The sequence below is a fragment of the Scyliorhinus canicula genome, chromosome 6 (assembly GCF_902713615.1).
Source record: "Scyliorhinus canicula chromosome 6, sScyCan1.1, whole genome shotgun sequence".
NCBI lineage: Eukaryota > Metazoa > Chordata > Chondrichthyes > Carcharhiniformes > Scyliorhinidae > Scyliorhinus > Scyliorhinus canicula.
In genome coordinates this window covers 117,003,887-117,015,140 of record NC_052151.1, presented here as the reverse complement: position 1 = coordinate 117,015,140, position 11,254 = coordinate 117,003,887, and the positions used below count along the sequence as shown (strand labels likewise).

Sequence of the window (11,254 nt, the reverse complement as noted above, 5' to 3'; positions counted from 1 at the left end):
ACCTCTTGTGGGATCTTTCCCTGCACTCTCCCCGATCAGATATTGGCAGACCTCTATGTTTCAAATGACACATTCTGTATTTTCCAGAACAGGGGGCAACAGAAAGCTACTAAAAAAGCTATAAAGAAGAGTAAGATAGAGTATGAGAGTAAACTTGCTCAGAATATAAAAACAGACAGTAAAAGTTTTTACAAATATATAAAGCAAAAAAGAGTGGCTAAGGTAAATATTGGTCCTTTAGAGGATGAGAAGGGAGTTTTAATAATGGGAAATGAGGAAATGGCTGAGGAACTGAATAGGTTTTTTGGGTCGGTCTTCACAGTGGAAGACACAAATAACATGACAGCGACTGATAGAAATGAGGCTATGACAGGTGAGGACCTTGAGAGGATTGTTATTACTAAGGAGGTAGTGATGGGCAAGCTAATGGGGCTAAAGGTAGACAAGTCTCCTGGCCCTGATGGAATGCATCCCAGAGTGCTAAAAGAGATGGCTAGGGAAATTGCAGATGCACTAGTGATAATTTACCGAAATTCACTAGACTCTGGGGTGGTCCCGATGGATTGGAAAATAGCAAACGTGACACCACTGTTTAAAAAAGGAGGTAGGCAGAAAGCAGGAAATTATAGGCCCGTGAGCTTAACTTCGGTAGTAGGGAAGATGCTGGAATCTATCATCAAGGAAGAAATAGCGAGGCATCTGGATAGAAATTGTCCCATTGGGCAGACGCAGCATGGGTTCATAAAGGGCAGGTCATGCCTAACTAATTTAGTGGAATTTTTTGAGGACATTACCAGTGCAGTAGATAACGGGGAGCCGATGGATGTGGTATATCTGGATTTCCAGAAAGCCTTTGACAAGGTGCCACACAAAAGGTTGCTGCATAAGATAAAGATGCATGGCATTAAGGGTAAAGTAGTAGCATGGATAGAGGATTGGTTAATTAATAGAAAGCAAAGAGTGGGGATTAATGGGTGTTTCTCTGGTTGGCAATCAGTAGCTAGTGATGTCCCTCAGGGATCCGTGTTGGGCCCACAATTGTTCACAGTTTACATAGATGATTTGGAGTTGGGGACCAAGGGCAATGTGTCCAAGTTTGCAGATGACACTAAGATGAGTGGTAAAGCGAAAAGTGCAGAGGATACTGGAAGTCTGCAGAGGGATTTGGATAGGTTAAGTGAATGGGCTAGGGTCTGGCAGGTGGAATACAATGTTGACAAATGTGAGGTTATCCATTTTGGTAGGCATAACAGCAAACGGGATTATTATTTAAACGATAAAATATTAAAGCATGCCGCTGTGCAGAGAGACTTGGGTGTGCTAGTGCATGAGTCACAGAAGGTTGGTTTACAGGTGCAACAGGTGATTAAGAAGGCAAATGGAATTTTGTCCATCATTGCTAGAGGAATGGAGTTTAAGACTAGGGAGGTTATGTTGCAATTGTATAAGGTGTTAGTGAGGCCACACCTGGAGTATTGTGTTCAGTTTTGGTCTCCTTACTTGAGAAAGGACGTACTGGCACTGGAGGGTGTGCAGAGGAGATTCACTAGGTTAATCCCAGAGCTGAAGGGGTTGGATTATGAGGAGAGGTTGAGTAGGCTGGGACTGTACTCGTTGGAATTTAGAAGGATGAGGGGGGATCTTATAGAAACATTTAAAATTATGAAGGGAATAGATAGGATAGATGCGGGCAGGTTGTTTCCACTGGCGGGAGAAAGCAGAACTAGGGGACATAGTCTCAAAATAAGGGGAAGTAGATTTAGGACTGAGTTTAGGAGGAACTTCTTCACCCAAAGTGTTGTGAATCTCTGGAATTCCTTGCCCAGTGAAGCAGTTGAGGCTCCTTCATTACATGTTTTTAAGGTAAAGATACATAGGTTTTTGAAGAATAAAGGGATTAAGGGTTATGGTGTTCGGGCCGGAAAGTGGAGCTGAGTCCACAAAAGATCAGCCATGATCTCATTGAATGGCGGAGCAGGCTCAAGGGGCCAGATGGCCTACTCCTGCTACTAGTTCTTATGTTCTTATGTTTCGTAGAGGTCACATTGACAGCCACTGGTAGCGGGTATCCTCCCCCATTCCCCCGTGGTGCCAGGTGCACCATGATCTGGCAGATATGCCGTAAGGTCCCCATGATCAGCCAGAGTCTTCGGCAGCATGCCTGGTCCTCAAATGACAGGTGCTGCCGGCAAACATGAGGCCTCAGGCGGCGCCTCCTTTGCACCTCGTCCTCCTCGGCCTGTTGGGCGCCCGGTTCTCCATCCTTAGTAGCTGCCTCCTGTTCCTTTGGGGCAGATTCTGCCTCTTCCTCGAGCAGCTCCAGCTTGTACAGTCTCAGTGCCTCCCCCAGGGCTGTGGCGTCTAGCAGGAAGGCCACCATTGCTGTTGAATTCCAATATCCATTGTCTGCTGGGTGTGAAAGGCCGACTTGTTAGCACGAGTTACGCAGTGGATCCGGTTGACACTGTGGACCCTGCCCCCACATTGCCCCCTTCCACTCCCCCATTCCCGCACCACTGGCCTCATCAGTACCATGGGGGCCTCTGAGCATAAATTTAAAAAGAGATGATTGGAATAGGATATTATTGAAGTGAAGTAAAAATACAGTTAAATAGGAAATGACAGGGAAATGGAGATAATGGCGGGATGGGGAAGATAGGCGAGCAAGAGTTAAAAAAAAACTATTTTCAGTTTCATTTAAAGTTGTTCTATCAATGGAGCTCAAATTTGAATAGATTTATCACCGGTAGAATAATTATGCCAGCATTGCCCTTGAAACTGAAAACTATATGTCACCATCCAATATAACCAGGGGTTTTCCATGGAAGCGCTGTTAGTCTAGGGATTCAACTTGTACTTCTGTTCAGAAAAATGGAGCCTGGTTATTTTGGTAAACACAGGAGTATCTTTATTCTGGCAATGTTCCCAGTTCAGGAATGGAAAATAGACAAGGTGAAAAAAAAATTCTCTGCAGGTCATCTTCCAGGTCAGATGAAAGGGTTCCATTTTACAGCTAACATCAGCCCACAAATAAACCCCGAGTATCTTCCCTCCAGTCAGTCAGCAGTTGTGAGGCAATGAGAGAGGTTAGGTTTAATCCCGAGAACTTCACAGAATTGTCACAGCTGGAGATGGAAGTCTGCACTGGCTCCTCAAATGAGCCATTTACTCAGTGACACTCTCCTGTCCTATCCCCTAACCCTGCACATTCTTCCTTCTCAGATGAGTTATTTTTGAATGCTTCGATTGGAGCTGCCTCGACCACATTCTCAGGCAGTGCATTCCACACTCAAACTTGCTGCAACCCCCAGTGTGTGCTAGCAACAGCGACGTGCGGGGGAGATGACGACCAATTGGTGACCAGCTGGGACAACCCAAGGAGACCAAAGCCTGTGATCAAAGGGGAAGGTCCTGTAGGTGTGGATCAGTGAGTGAACATCCTGCGCACTCAGCGCTGCCTGTTCATCTGTGATGTTAGCACAGCCAGAAGGGCTGTTGAGGAAACTGTAAGCTGTCGGTGCCGCCTGCCTGACCAGCACTGAGCTCACATCATCATGTGTCAGTCTCACTTCACCGCCAGCATCCTCCCGTACCAATGTCACCATGAGTGAAGGCTTTTACTCTCGGTGATATTTCCCAAGGAAAACCGGACGGTAAGTTGTGGCGATTTTATTGGACATTTGGTTCTGAGCGTTTCCGATCATTCTCAATATTCAATCCAAATACACAGCCAGGAAATAGGAAGCTTTCACCTCACACTCCAGTCAGAGTTCCCGCGCTCTCAATCACTTCTTGTGCAGTTTCGGTGGAAATTTAGAGAAACCGGCTCCCTTCAAATCGATTGACGCATTATGTAAAATGTTGAAACCAAGTCAACTGCCACCTCTGGTCTGGTTATACCCGGCAGCATTTTAACTCCAACCTTCGAATAAAGATGCACGATTGAAAATACGTCCCCCCCCCCCCCCCTCACAAATAGCCAATGGAGAGAGACGCCGATTTTCTGTAAAATAAAAACGGCATCTTTGTATCTTAACTATATTAACACAGAATTGCGGAGTTTGGAATTGGATGGCAACTTAGCCACTGTACAACTCTCCCAAATACTCTGCATTCCCCTCTGGCCTCGAGTTTCCTCGATTTTAGTTGCTTCATCACTGGCCTGTGATTCCTTTGCTTCTCTTTCCCCCCCTTTCAGAAGCTCCTTAAACACCAGGCTTTCGGTCATTCTGCCCTGATCTCTCCTTGTGTGGCTCCTACTGTCTGGGAATCCTTGGGGGATGTTGAACCCGGTTTAAAATCGGCACACGTTGTTGTTGTAATAGATGAAATGAAGGATAAAATAAACAATCCCTTGAGCCTCAGAATGACCTATTTCATTGTGGGCCAGTTCCGCGAGTCAGGTTTGTTACACGAGTTACTTTTGAAAAAATATGTGAAGCAATCCACCTGACATTGTTAGCAGGGCTTTAAGATGGAATGAGACATTTTTGTTTTGGCGACAATCACAAAATTAATAATATTCGGTTGTCCTTCATTATCGATAACATATGGTCATATTTTGCTGTGAAAATAAGAGCGAGGCGAACGGCGCTCGCCGATAGTTATACACAAATTGAACAGCAATTTAAGGAAATTGCAGATGGGCAGTTAACCGTGAATATCTGGACGTGGTTGTTTGAGATGCCCTGCTTCTCTAAGCTGCCTGAAAAAAGCATCTTGCTGTCTGGCATTCTGGCAAAAGTGTTGAACAGTGTAAAGTTCCTGCACTAAATATATACTAACTCTGCAAAAAAAGGGCGAGCAGTCTAAGTACTTTTAATAAGCCCAAACCCATGTCGAACAATCCCTCTACCATTGAAAATTAACTTTCACAATTGTGCAGTCTAATTCCTTCAGATGTTAATTATTTTTGAAAATCTAAGAACAGCATTTCTTTTCAACTTTTTTCTTTCCACCCCTTTTATCTCCCTCTCTCTCTAATCAAATCTTTCATTTCCTCATTTTATTCTACTTTCTGTGCCTAAATTGTCATTGAATTCAATATTCCAACTTATATTTCTTTATTCAGACTGTGCTGTTTATTAATTAATTTTCAATCTGATAGCTAAAGAGACACCTAGTTGCTTGGCCTGTTTACACAGGTCCCATGTCCCCTCTGGAGCGGGCTGCACTGTTTGGATATTTAATTGACAGCAACATACCTTGCAAAATCCCCTCGAAAGTCTATGGACATGTTTAAGTCGAACAAACATCCATTTGACGCTCACAGAAAAATCTGACCTGTGTGTTTTTAGCTGTTATTATAATGGGGAAAGTGAGTAACCTAGCTATTTAAACAACAGGAAAACATTTTAGAAACATAGAAAATAGGAACAGGAGTTGACCATTTGGCCCTTTGAGCCTGCTCCACCATTCACTGTGATCATGACTGACCATCCAACTCGATGACCTGTTCCTATCTTCCTGTCTTATCCTTTGATCCCTTTATATATCTAACTCCTTCATCAAAACATACAGTGTTTTGGCTTCAACTGCTTGCTGTGGTAGGGAATTCTTCAGGCTCAGTCTCAGTCCTAAATGGTGTACCCCTTTTCCTCAGACTGTGACTCCTGGTTCTGAACACTCCACCATTGCAACATCCTTATTGTATCTACCTTGTTTAATGCTGTTAGAATTTTATAGGTTTCTGTGAGATCCCTCCTCAATCTTCTAAATGGCAGTTAATTCATTACTAACCGTCTCACTCTCTCTCGCCAAACCAGGAATCAGCCTGGTAAAATTTTGCTGCACTCCCTCGATAGCAAGAACATCCTTCCTCAGATAAGGAGACCAAAACTGCACACAATATTTCAGGTGTGGTGTCATCAGGCCCCACTATGATTGTAGCAACACATCCCTACTCCTGTACTCAAATCCTCTTGCTATGAAGACCAAAATACCATTTGCTTTCTTTACTGCCTGCTGCACCTGCATGCTTACTTTCAGCGACTGGTGTACAAAGACACTCAGGTCTCATTGCACATTTCCCTCTCTTAATCTATAGCTGTTCAGATAATAATCTGCCTTCCTGTTTTTGCTACCAAAATGGATAACCTCATATTTATCCACATAATACTGCATCTGCCATGCATTTGCCCGCTCACTTAACTTGTTCAAATCACATTGAGGCATCTCAGCATCCCTTCCACAGCTCACCCTCCCACCCAGCTTTGTGTCATCTGCAAGTTGGGAGGTATTAAATTCAGTTCCCTCATCTGAATCATTGATATATATTGTGAATAGTCGGGGACCCAGCACCGATCCCTGCAGTACCCCACTTCCTGCCATTTGGAAAAATACCTGTTTATCCTACTCTTTGTTTCCTGACAAATTTTCTATCCATCTCAATACGCTATCCCCAATCCATTACGTTTTAATTTTACATGCTAATCTCTTATTATGGGACTTTGTTGAAAGCCTTCCTAAAATCCGACTGCACCACATCCACTTCATGTTTCTAGATTATATCTTAACCTCCAGAAATCTCAGATTACTGAAATTCATCAACCCTACTAGCTACATCCTTGAAGAATTCCAGTAGATTTGTCAAGTATAATTTCCTTTTCATTAATCTATGCTGATTCTGTCCGATCATACCAATGTTTTCCAAGTGTTCTGCTATTAAAACTTTTAGAAATGGACCCTAACATTTTCCCTACTTCCGATGTCAGGCTCACTGGTTTATAATTCCCTGTTTTTTCCTCTACCTCTCTTTTTAAATAGTGGTTGTGAGCAGTTTGTAGGAATTGATTCAAGATGACCACCAATGCATCCACTATTTCTAGGACCACTTCCTTAAGTGTTTTAAATGGTCATTAGAATTTTAATTCCAGACTTTTATTGATTTCAAATTTCACCATCCGCCATGGGATTCGAACCATGATCCCCAGAGCATTACCCTGGGTTGCTGGATTACTAGTCCTGTGGCAACAGTGCTCTGCCACTTCTTCCCCTAATTTACTTTATTAATATCAGAAACAAAATATATGGAATATGCAATTTGGCAGCATATGTAATTTACACTGCACCCATATCAAACTGTGAACCTATTTTTTCTCTACTGTCATATACCCCAAGAAGGAAATGGATAACTACTTGAAGGCAGAAAATTGGTAAAGTCACCATAGTCCCAGATGACCATAGGCTGCTTTCCCCTTTGACAGGGAGAACTGACTGGTGGCGATTAAACCTCAGGATCGCCACACCTCGGGCGAGAGGAAATGTTGAGAAGGCAGGCCCCCCCATGAATAACCTCATTTGGTACGGGAATTAAACCTGTGTTGTTGCCTTAGTTCTGCAGCAGAAACTAGCTGTCCAGTCAACTGAGCTAAATCCGTCCCCAGAAAATTGGTACCAATATGGGGAAAGGATAGGGGAATCGACTGAATTGGATTACTCTTTCAAAGAACCGGTGGACACATTGGGCTGAATAGCTTTTTGATGTTTTGTATTATTCTGTGACTCTCCAATATGAGTGCCATTTTAGTAGCTTACTTGCATGCAGCTTTCATCATTACTTAAACCTGCTGTCAATCCAATGTCAGGAGTCTCACGCATACAAAGTTACATCCTCAGCTGGAACCAAAAACAAAACACAGGTGATTGTTAAACAAACAAAAGCACTGATTAAAGCCTTTTGAGGCTTTTTAAAAAGGAAAGAAATCCAGGCAATTGTTGTATTCATATAGTTTTATGTCCTAACCTCTCTAATGCCTGTAGTTGCATATTGGTTCGAAGAAACTTAGATGTAGAAGATCGCATAAAGACAGGAAATAACTTAGGTGCCTGATTGTTTAAAAGTCACTTCATAATTTGAAAATTGTCACGGTAGCCTCCTTAATGGCTTTTTAAAAATACATTTGTAAATGGTAGTTTAACAATCCAATTTCAGTAATCTGAGATTTCTGGAGGTTAAGATATAATCTAGAAACATGAAGTATAAATGAAGAATGTAGCAGTATTCCAAAGTGAAAAGATAAGATAACTAAACCCCCATTAGAAAACTCAGAATTCAAAAGAATTGAATGTGTATGGCTGTTACAATTGGACTAGCAGACCTGGCCTCTTTATCAATGTTTTAGAATATTTGCTCTAAATCAATAATGTGTATTATTAATCATTCTAATTGTATTGCTATAAAACCTTGTCAAAGTTGCAAACTAAATGAAATTCTTTTTGTGGTGTCCTGTTTGGTCAATATTTTTTATATAAATAGGCTGTAATTACATATCCAAGCTCAGAGAGTTCCTGTATAATGATTGTGGTCCTGGACTAAAAACCTTAGATGTTGTGAACTCAAATCCTACCAAAACGGTAAGCTCTGTAATTGAATTCAGTAAATCGGCTAACTTGTGTGCTGATTTTTGCAACAGAAATAACTGGGAAAGTTGTTGTATCGTTGCAAAGATCCAACATCCTTTCAGGGAAGGAATCTGTCCTCCTTTCCCAATCTCACCGAAAAGAGAATCCAGTTCCATGTTACAGGTTGACTCTTACTGGCCTCAGGGCAACTAGAGGTGTGACCCACAAGACAAGCACAAACAAAAATCAATACCCATTAATATAAATTCACTCAAACACTAATTTGTTAACCATTTTCTGATATAAAATATTCCCGTTGCTCTTTAACATCTAGTGTAATAAAAGGGAGCCTGATAGGGAGCTCATCAAGACTTGCCAATTGGTCCATCAATTTGCAGGCTGACTGACAGCTTAGTGGATAAAATAATAGTAATTTAAGAAGTTGCTTTCTGTTAGCCCGTAGTCTTGAACTATCGTAGGTAAAACTTGTGGTTCATTTTTATGTGTAACCCTTTATCATCTCCCCCATTTAATTAATAGCCATGCTGATCATTTTGCTAAAAAAATTATAATGTACACAACTTTTGCTAATCCCATACTTCGAGACAATTGCACTAGCAATATATTTTTATTTAAAGGAAAAAAACGTTTTCACATGGACATAAAGTTAAAGTCCAAAATTTTGAAAAACTCAAATAAAAACAGAAAAAGTTGGAAATATACATCAGATTTAACAGCAGTTTAAAGAAAAATAGAATCCTTAAAAGGAGTAATTTATGACTGTGTGAAATAAGCAGAGTCAAATTTCTTCAGTGCTTACTTCTGAAAGCTAAACACAACATGTAACTTACAGATTTAATGAGAACTCCAAAATTAATCATGCCTATTATGTTGAATGCCAAGGTCATTTTCCCAACCCTGAATGAGACAAGGATAACGTCATGAAACAAAAACAGAAAATGCAGGAAAAACTCAGCCGGTCTGGCAGTATCTGTGGAGAGAGGAACAGAGTTAACTGTATGACTTTTTCAGAGCAAAGCTACTGCTCGTGGTTTGATGAAGAAAAAAAACGTATTCGCTTGGCTGCTGCTGCATGTTTAATGATTGTGGTTTATGAAAAACCCGAATATTCTCCAAAAGTGCAGGCATCTATTATAAACATTGAATGCAGCCTGGCACAAGAGTACCAAACAAGTAACTATTATAAGCAGGTAGTTGAGAACTAATGGTATTTTAGGTTGCTATGAAAAGTTGCACAGAATTATTAAAAGGCCAAAAATATAACTTTAAAAAGGACAAGAAAAATACTCATGACTAAATTCAATGAAAGCTTCTAATTGGTTATAGTAATTGCACAATGAAACATTTGTTCAGAATTTTGTCCATATCCTTGTATAACTAATAAAAATAATACTGGAATGTCTGAAATCATCTGCAATACATTCTTGATGGGCTTGTTCATATTTCAGTTTCAAAATTACAAGGGACGTTGGCATCGCTGGCTCGGCCAGCATTTATTGCCCTTTCCTAATTGCTCTTGAGACAGTGTTGTTAAGCTGTCTCTTGAACCACTGCAATCCATGAGGTGTAGGTACATCCACAGTGCTGTCAGGAAGGGAGTTCTAGGATTTTAACTGAGCAACAGTGAAGGAACGGCGATATATTTCCAAATCAGGATGGTGAATAGATTGGAGGAGAACTTTCAGGTGATGGTGTATCCATGTGTCTACTGCCCTCATCTTTCTAGATGATAATGGTCGTGGGTTTGGAAGGTGCTGTCTAAGGAGCCTTGGTGAGTTCCTGCTGTGCATCGTGTAGATGGTACATACTGCTGTCACTGTGTGTTAGTAGTGGAGGGAGTGAATGTTTGTGGCATGGTTAGCAATCAAGCGGGTTGCTTTGTACTCAACAATGTCAATCTTCTTGAGTGCTGTTGGAATTGCAATCACCCAGGCAAGTGGAGAGTATTCAATCACACTCCTAACTTGTGCCGTGTAGATTTTGGACAGGCTTTAGGGAGTCAGAAGATGAGTTGCTTACAGCAGGACTCCGAGCCTCTGACTTGATCTTGTGGTCACAGTATTTACGTGGCTAATCCAGTTTAGTTTCTGATCAAAGGTAACCCTCAGGATGTTGATAGTGGGAGAATTCCATGATAGTAATATCATTGAATGTCAAATGATTAACTTCTCTCATGCTGTTCATTTTTGAACAAAATAATTATGAGCCCAATAATTTCTTATGGTGACACTGGGTATATTTGCATGGCAAGTTAATGTCTTCAGTAAAAGTGCAGATAACGGAATGTCATGTGAGTGCATTAACCAGCCATATGATAATATCAGTAACGACAAATTCTAGGTCATAGAATACCAGAAACTGTGGAGTATATGATGAAGAGCTGTATAACATAAGGGTAGTGTACACTGTAGACATTTTCACAGTTACTTCATTGCAGTATTAATGTAAGCCTACTTGTGACACTAATAAAGATAATTCTTATTACAATGAGAAACACATTGATTGTTTAATTAAATTTATCCATCAGAGTTGAGATAGTAAACAGCAAATATCAATGTTTTGTTAGTCTCTTGCAAGAATTCTATCATGAAAATGAAAATTCTCTTCCTTTAGTCCTTAATGCGGGATGTTGCAATATCTATCGTTGACAAAACAATCTGAAAATAATCCCATTGCCCTGCCAGCATCTTATATCTTCCTCTGCTTGGAATATTTACAAATTTCTCCCTGTAAATTAAATTGATCAGGTAGGAGTTTCCTCCCTCATTCAATGAGCGATCAATGAAATTGCATATCTGTTCAGCCTAGTGGTGGGATGATCACTAAGACCGCCTATTTTCACCACCTTAACATCACCTGACATAGCCCCTGCCTCAGCTCATCTTCTGTG

The 11,254-nt window shown here is 41.0% G+C and overlaps 1 protein-coding gene across 4 annotated transcripts in view; it reads left to right on the top strand.

The window, feature by feature from the left end:
• Positions 1-3,102: 3,102 nt before the first annotated feature.
• blk (BLK proto-oncogene, Src family tyrosine kinase) overlaps positions 3,103-11,254 on the top strand; it is a 156,460-nt gene continuing 148,308 nt past the window's right edge. For 2 of the 4 annotated variants that reach the window (XM_038799959.1, XM_038799962.1), the window contains exon 1: positions 3,108-3,653. The gene's annotated coding sequence lies outside the window, so the exon portion shown is untranslated. Of the gene's footprint in view, positions 3,654-11,254 lie in introns of all 4 variants that reach the window. The other 2 variants (XM_038799957.1, XM_038799960.1) reach the window with 2 other exon arrangements.